This window comes from Balaenoptera borealis (assembly GCF_965194805.1).
Source record: "Balaenoptera borealis genome assembly, chromosome: 15".
NCBI lineage: Eukaryota > Metazoa > Chordata > Mammalia > Artiodactyla > Balaenopteridae > Balaenoptera > Balaenoptera borealis.
Genome location: NC_138871.1, coordinates 58,339,405 through 58,347,862, shown reverse-complemented (window position 1 = coordinate 58,347,862; position 8,458 = coordinate 58,339,405).

Below are 8,458 nucleotides of genomic sequence, written 5' to 3'. Positions count from 1 at the left end.
ATTGGGGAGTTTTCATTATTCTATCTTTCAGATCACTTATTCATTCTTCTGTGTCCTTTAGTCTGGACTTAATTGCTTCTAGATTGTTTATTTTTGATCAGTTCATCTAGATTGTTTCTAGATTGTTTATTTTTGATTGGTTCATCTTTATAGTTTCTAGTTCCTTTTTCCAGTTACCTACATTTCTATCAATAATATTTCTTAATTAATTTAGTATCTTTATTACCTACTTTTTGAACTCAGGGTGTAGTACACTGGTGAGGTCTGTTTTATTATTTGTTCTTTCAGGTGTTTCTCTTGTTCTTTTAGTTGGAAATAGTTCCTCTGCTTTTTCATTTTACTTAACTTTGTCTGTATCAATTTAGGAGAAACAATTATCTACTCTGGTCTTGAAAGGGTGTTTTTATGTGGGCGTTTCCCTGTGTAGACTGTGTGTTTCCAATGTTTTTGGTGAGAGGGCTGGTTTTGTTATGGACACCAGCCATGTCTTTCCTCAGGGTGTGCTGCATGTTATCCCTTTAATATGAGGTGTGGTTTGTGTTGTGGTATCTGGAGCCTGTGCTGGATGTGACATGGGGCTTCCTTTCTGCTCCATGCTGTCATTGCCCTGTCAGGGGTGGGATCTGCTCCCCATTAGTTGGAGTAGAAGTCCTGAGGGTTAGGTTTGATCAGGCTCCATTTTCCTCAAGTGCATTCTCTGCCCCAAAGGGGGTGAGCATTAAAACAAGTCGCATGTGCTACAGAGGACTTGTGTGCCACCTGTGTAGACATCTGCAGTTCTGCTCAGAAGTGTCCCCTCCTCTGATGTGTTCATCCTAGATCTAGTGCAAGTCTGTTGTGTGGAGTAAGCTAGGGCTGAGGGTACGGGTGCTGTGACTGCAGGAATTGAGATGGTGATGCTATCACCAGAGATCTGTGGTACTTCTGTGGCAGACTTGTCCCAGGACCTGTCTGCCCCAGATCTAGCACCAAGCTGTGGTGTGAAGTGGGTGAAGCTAGGGTACTCCCACTGGGAGATGAACTGCTGCATACTCCTAAGCATGCAGACAAGGGCTGTTACGGACCCACCTGGACCATACTATAGGCCCTCCTGCTCCTGGTTGTCTGCATAGTTAGAGGAGTCCACTCCCAGGGCCTGCCTTCCGGAGATTCAGGGCTTAGCCATTGCGCGCTATTGTGATGCTGCCCCATGTGTGCTCTAACAGTGTCCTCTACAGCTCTGCCCAGATCATACCCCAAATGTCCTAGTCTCTCTCTGCGTAGCTTGTCCAAGTATCTGCCCAGATCACATGCTAAGCTATGGAGTGGAGTGAGCAGGGCCTCGGTGTTCTCCTCTTCTCAGAGAGAAGTGCTGTGAGGTGGCAGCCCCCAGTGAAGGGCTCTCTCCACTCTGAATGTCAGCAAGCAGCCAGCATGTGCACACTCCTCAGGATTAGAGTCTAGGCTTCTCCAGTCCTTCTATCTGAAAGTGGGTTTCCCAGCAGGCAACAGGGGGCTGTCTTCTCTGCACAGGGCCACAGGACTGGGATGTCCAGATTGTGGTTCGACTTGCTCACTGCCCCGGGTAATGGTCTGCCCATGTGGACCTCCTCCTCCTTACAGATACCTCTGAGGGGTGCAGGTACCAACCCAATGCCTTTTTTTCCATCCTACCTGGTTAAGTGGAGGTCTTTCTTGCAGCTTTGGTTTTATAAGGGTTCTTTTCAGTTTCCAGTTAGTTTTCATGAGAATTGTTCCACATGTAGATATATTTTTGATGTGATTGGGGGGGGGAGGTTAGTGTCATGTCTTCCTACCCCACCATCTTCCTCATCTCTTAATTCTTTTCTAAGTATCTTTTTTTAGGTTATAATTATGTTGTATATATAATCGCACATTATTTTTTTCACATAGCATTGTCATATGAATTTTAAAAACAAAATCTTACAAACAACCCAAAATAACTGTTACTGCAGTCAAGTGTTTTGCTTAGTTATGAGTTTTTTATAAGAAAAAACAAACAAAAACCAACCAAACAAACAAAAGCAACCTGGTGTGCTCTGTTTTTGTCTTTGCCTGATAAGAGAAACCTTATGATGTCAACAGGACTAGTAAAGTCTTCCTAGCACTAATTTCTAATGGAAAGTCATATGGTGTATTCTATGAGGCTAAATATGAGAATAGAATGAGTAGTCTTGCCAATTTCTGTGTTGTACTAATTTCTCGTGAAATAAAATAAAAGAAAGAACTACATTGCTTACTCTGGCTACAGTCCAAATATTGACTAGACTAAATCACCTTCCTTTTGAGATAAGCTATCACTGTTGCAGTGGTGTTTTCACTATGAATAGGAGCATACATAGCTATACAGGAGCCTAACTGACCATGAGTCTCCTGGCAGATTGTCATTGCCATAGGGAAGAATGCCAATGCCAGTCTTCATCTTTACACCACTGCATATAGGACCACCAATAAATATAGAAAACCTAGGAAGCTAATCAAGCTGCAAAAAACTAATAATAATGCTGTCTATTTGAGAAGCATTTCTAAGGTCTTGTATTCTTTCCTATCAGGACATCCAGAAGTGACTAGAGGGATACAGAACAATAGGCAAAGATGGTGACAATGAGACTCTGGGGAACTGAAAAAAGACCCAACTAAAAGGAACTTTTTTCCCTGCCTTGACTTCCTTTTATCGTATCTCAGTCTCACCACTACAAAATGCTTTTTTGGATTTATTTAAGAAGATACACACAATGTATATCTTTGGCAGGAGTGTCAATCCTTCTGTCTCTCAGTGCTCTATCCTTTGTCTTCAAGCAAGCCCATTTTCTTTCACTATTTAAATCTTTTAGAACTAATGATATCTAATGATTATGTACTTTATCCTTGTAACAGTATTGAGTTATGACTGCCCTTGATTTTCAGATAGGAAACTATAGCCCAAACAAGCTAATTCAATGGCCAACGTTATGGCTACTAAATAGTAGAAACAAGGTTCAATCTTCATACCTGTTTAACTCCATTCCCATTTCTTTGTATAGCATCAACAGATGCTTTTCCCCCCATTATTCTACTTGTTGTCCATTCTTTTTCTTTTCCTTCAGTGCTTTCATTTTAACACTGAATTTTTTTATCTCTCTCTACATTTCCTATCACCCTTGAACTCCCTGCGGTTTGCCATCTGAGCAAGCATCAGGCCAACACTACCCTTTTGTAGGTTGATGAAGTTAATTCAGTGGCTTTCTTGTAATCCTTAGTTCTTCCCAGTGTTCTCACAAATGCAGTGTTGAACACCCAGTCCTTAAAACTGTATTGCCTTTATTAACATGACATTGCTATTTCCTTTTTTCATTCTTCCCAAAACTAAAATTAGTTTTTTAAACCACCTTTCTTAGCTTTTGCTACAGTGTATTATTGGTTAAGTAATTATCTAAAACAGAATCAGATTTCAAATATCAGTTCTACCATGTATTGTCTGTGTGATCTTGTCCAAGTTCCCTAATATCTCTAAACCTTAGCTGCCATCATCTATGAAAAGTAGCTTAGAGAGAGAGGAAAATCACTCATAAAGCATACAGTATGCAATAGATACTCAAGACATGTTTGTTCACGAACCTAAAGTTAGCATAATAAAGCACTTCAAATGAATTAACTGTTGCTTACATTATGGGGATGTGTGCCATATCACTTTAGGGGGTCCCTAAAAGGCAGGCAGCCTGCCATGGGATAGTTCTGCTTGGCCTACAGTGCCATGGACTTGCCACATAGAAACTAAAATTACAACAACAATAAAATTAAAAAGAAGGAACATCAAATAAACAGAATATGACCCACATATTCTGTTTATATAATACGTGTTGATTAGTCCCATTAAATTAAGAGATAATAATAATATATCATGGCACTGAAGAACTGTAAACTTGAAATAGGGAACCAAGTATGAAAGAGAACATCCAACCCAAAATTCCCATTAGGGGTTAAGATAATGAAGTCAATGGATGTGCATATTAGAGAGAGTTCAGTTGTGAAGCTCATCATTGGAAGTAACCATATTAGGAATGTTTTCCAGATTGACTATTATGGTAGGTAGAATAATGCCTCCCCCCATCACCACTAAAGATGCCCATGTTCTAATCCCTGGAACTCTTGAATATGTTATATTACATGTCAAGTAAAAATTATATTTACAGATGGAATTTCAATTGATAAAATCAGCTGACCTTGACATGGGGAGATTATAAGGGGTTTTCTGGGTGGGCCCACTCTAATCACAAGGACACTTAATAAGTGAAAGAGGGGAGCAAAAGAGTGTCAGACTCAGAGATGTTGGAAATGCTGGCTTTGAAGATAGAGGAAGCTGCTATGAGCCAAGGAATGCAGGCACCTCTAGAATCCGGAAAATGTAAGGAAATGGATTTTTCCCTAGAACCTCTAGAGAAGAACATAGCCTTGCACACCTCTGATTTTACCCACAAATACTTACTTTGGAAATTTGAACTCCAGAACTGTAAGAGAATATTTTTATTGTTTAAAGTTCTAAGTTTATCATAACTTTTTATGGCAGCAATAATAATACAACTGTTATACTGTTATTTGAAGTTTCCCTTGTGGTAACTCTCAAGGTAAAATAAATAAACAGAAAATAATGGTGGTTGAATTTTCCCCAGGGAATAATGATGATCCCTTGGGAGTGCCATCCCTCCAAAAAACAAACACACAAAAAAATCTTTTTAAAATTGTAGATTTTTCTAGGAGCTAGAATCAAATTTGAGTGGATATGTTTTTGAGAAAAGAATTTTCTTTAAGACACACCCACACACACATATAATTGTAAATAGGTCCTGATGCTCATGGGATGTTTTAGACAATAATACCTCCTGAAGGCTGAAAACAGCAGAAAATTCGTGCCTCTTTAACTTTGTTCTTTATTGTCAACCTACATCCCAATTAAAAGAAAATCCTAGGGAAAAAGTATCTTCATAAAAAATAATACATCATGCTAATTTCTTGTAACTTTTGACAATATGTGTTTTATGATACCAAGCCAATAAATAAAAACAACAAAATATAAATTGATTATACACAATGATAGCAGTCAGAATATTTGTAAAAAAAAAAAAATAGTTTACCACACTTGATAACTTAGCCATATCTTTAAGCCTGGATCTTCCTCAACTCAGATCACTTGGAAATAAAGGACAGCATAGAATTCCTTAAAGTGGAATCTAGCTGTGTATCTGTCATAAGGAGATGATATAAGACTGAGTCACTTAATTTAAATGTCTCTAGTGGAATAAACTGGAGTCTTAATTAGGTCTTAATTACACCACCCCTTAGCTGAAGGTTGTGATAAACAACTATTCAAGTGATGCTTCCTTAGCCAGAGAGCAAATTGCTATGATTTAAGAATTAGTTTCATTCTGTGCTTCCAGGAAGCTACATCACTTTGAGGTGGAATCTCCTATGAGATTCAAAGTCTAAGTGAGAAAAGTATGATTTATACATCCAAACATCCATCTTTGGGAATAGTCTCCAAAATAAAATGTTATTCTTTTTGTAGTTAGAGCTGCTATAAACAATTAACTAGGAGGCCACATGAGAACATTAGAAAAGGAAATGTGTGTGCCATCTGAACATCTGGGTTTGTTTTCTCTCCTGGCTTGAGGAAAGCTCCATTTTAAAACCTCAAGAAATATTTTACTATCATTCTTCATCCAATCTCAATTAAATAGGACGTGTTTTTATACCTTTGGTGGTTTTGAGGTTTTGTCATGGCTTACTCATTTGCGGTTGGATCCTTTTGTATCATTACAGCTGTTTTCAATCTTGACATTGAAAACTAGAGGAAATGTATTAACTTTACTACATTACTGAGTGCTGTTGATTTTTTACTTTTTCTAGCACTTGTTTTAAGTGACCTGCTGTAGATTAATCCAAAATAACTCCTTTGATATATTGAGTTTCCTGTCAAAATAGATACATTATGAGTTGCCTGTGCATCAAGTAGTCCCTTTACTCATGCAAAAATACATTTTAATCTTCAGCAAAAGATGAGTAACTTTGGTCATGACAGTCTTTAAAGATTTAGAATGACAAATTTTAGTAGGTCTTTCAAAAATGATAATGATAATATATACATTATCAAACTAGCCAGTTCTAATCTCTCATAACTCTCCCAATCCCACTGATATCAAAAACATTTTTTAAATTAGTAGTTATCGTCATCACAACTAGTCAAAAGTTACCAATTTCAAGAAATTTAGACTATTTTCAAACCTAAGCTATGATATCCCACATTAGAATTTAAAGAAAGTCCAAGGAATAGTGCTAGCAGTGATGGCAGTAATACCTGAATAAAGTGATTAAATTTATATTAAAATTTCAAAGCACCTTTATGCTGCTGCTTATTTTGTCATCTGTGAAGCAGGCTGTGTAGGATTCTTAAACATTTTGGAAAACAAGAGAAATGAAGTCCAAGGAAATTAAATATCTTGTGTGAGATGACACTTTCATGAAGTGGAAAATCTAGGTTTCTTGGACTTAGCCCTACAGTCTTTACTGTCAGCAGTTTTCTTTACTAGTTTCTCTTATGACTGGAAGAATGATCTGGACACCTTTCTACTAAATCTTTCTAGAAAATATATTAACGAATTTGTGTAAAAAAATTCTGAACACAGTGTTATTCAGGGACTCAATTAGAGTGTGATATTTTGCAACTCCTGTCATCTAAAGAACAAAACTATACTTGGCAAAAAGGACCTAATCTTAGGTGTTAATTATTATAAAAACTTGTCTTAAGTTTGGTTCTGCTAGTCTATGCATACCTAATCTGAGAAACATGACAAAATTATTGTTGGGATAATAGGGGCAGTTGCTTAGGGGCAAGAAATGTCCTGGGGACTTAGTGTTTCCAATTTCACCAGGACTCTTATTTCTTCATGACAAGTTCTTTACTTAACCTATCTCTAACTACTAGCTTATTTTGTCCATAAATAGCAATGATACTATGGAATAATTTTTTTAAATGCTAGTAAAAAGTCCGCAATTACAAATTTTAGTGAAAGGCCAAAGTGTTATTTTTAAAAAGTGTTATTAAAAAGTGTTTTAAAAAATCATAGTACCTTAAATATCTTGTTCACTGAATTTCTAGCCAAAACTAAGATTACATTTCTTCAATAATAATCTCTCAAATGAAATTAGTTGTGTCCAAGTTGTCTCCTTATTTGAACAATGATAACATGAATATTAATGTAGCATAATGTAAAATGGAAGTTGTAGTTGAAGTACCATAACAGTATATATACCATGTTCCAAAGAGGGGTTCAAGTGCATGATTCCAGAAGTGTCTATCAACCATGACTTTTAAACCTTTCATCCCCGCTGGGGAGATAAGAGAGCTTGAGCTGGTTAGAGATGGTGATAAAATTTTGGTAGAGAAATATTGGCATGTTGCTTATAACAACATCTATAGATAAGGGTTATAGGAGGTCCTGTCTCTCACCCCAAGCATAAGAACAGGGACTTTAATTGGAAACTCTCAGAACATCCTGTATGGTTCCATTTATTCTGTGGGACACCATGGATTGGTGTCTGACATACACCAAAGAAATCTGAAGGTGTACTGAGTGATTAACCAGTTGCTTTGATGGTGGTGAAAAGGAACTGTTGTTATTGTCTAAGAATTGGCCTGAACTCACAAATTTTTTCAGGTTTTCAGGGTACTGAAAGCATGAGAATTTTCTTTGGTATATATGCATGAAAAAAAGAAAAGAAAACCAGCATTGGCCATTTTTAAGCATAATTCAAGTTCTCAGCAGAAAGAAGCTGGACATAATAACAGATGCCTAGTATCTGTGAAAGAAATCACAAGGGAGGGGCTTCCCTGGTGGCGCAGTGGTTGAGAATCTGCCTGCTAATGCAGGGGACACGGGTTCGAGCCCTGGTCTGGGAAGATCCCACATGCCGCGGAGCAACTAGGCCCGTGAGCCACAACTACTGAGCCTGCGCGCCTGGAGCCTGTGCTCCGCAACAAGAGGCCGCGATAGTGAGAGGCCCGCACACCGCGATGAAGAGTGGCCCCCGCTTGCCACAACTAGAGAAAGCCCTCGCACAGAAACAAAGACCCAACACAGCCAAAAATATATAAATTAATTAATTAAAAAAAAAAAAAAGAAATCACAAGGGAAAAGTTAGAATGGAGATGATTCACCAGTGCTTAGGAAACCTCAGTTGAGTGATCAAAGTGATGGGAGTCTTTTAGAAAGAGTCAAGTTCAGAGGGCGGTAGGTCTCCACAATGACACCAGTCATTAGAAACTTTCCTGCTTCTATTTCCTCCCACTACTCCAATCATAAAGGGGGACTGAAAACTAAAATTAACAAGACAGGAAAGGGAGAATAAAAGTATTTGGTAAAGATGGGATAAGGAACTACATACCCCTTTTCCCATCTTCTAGATTCTCATTTATAGTAAGCAA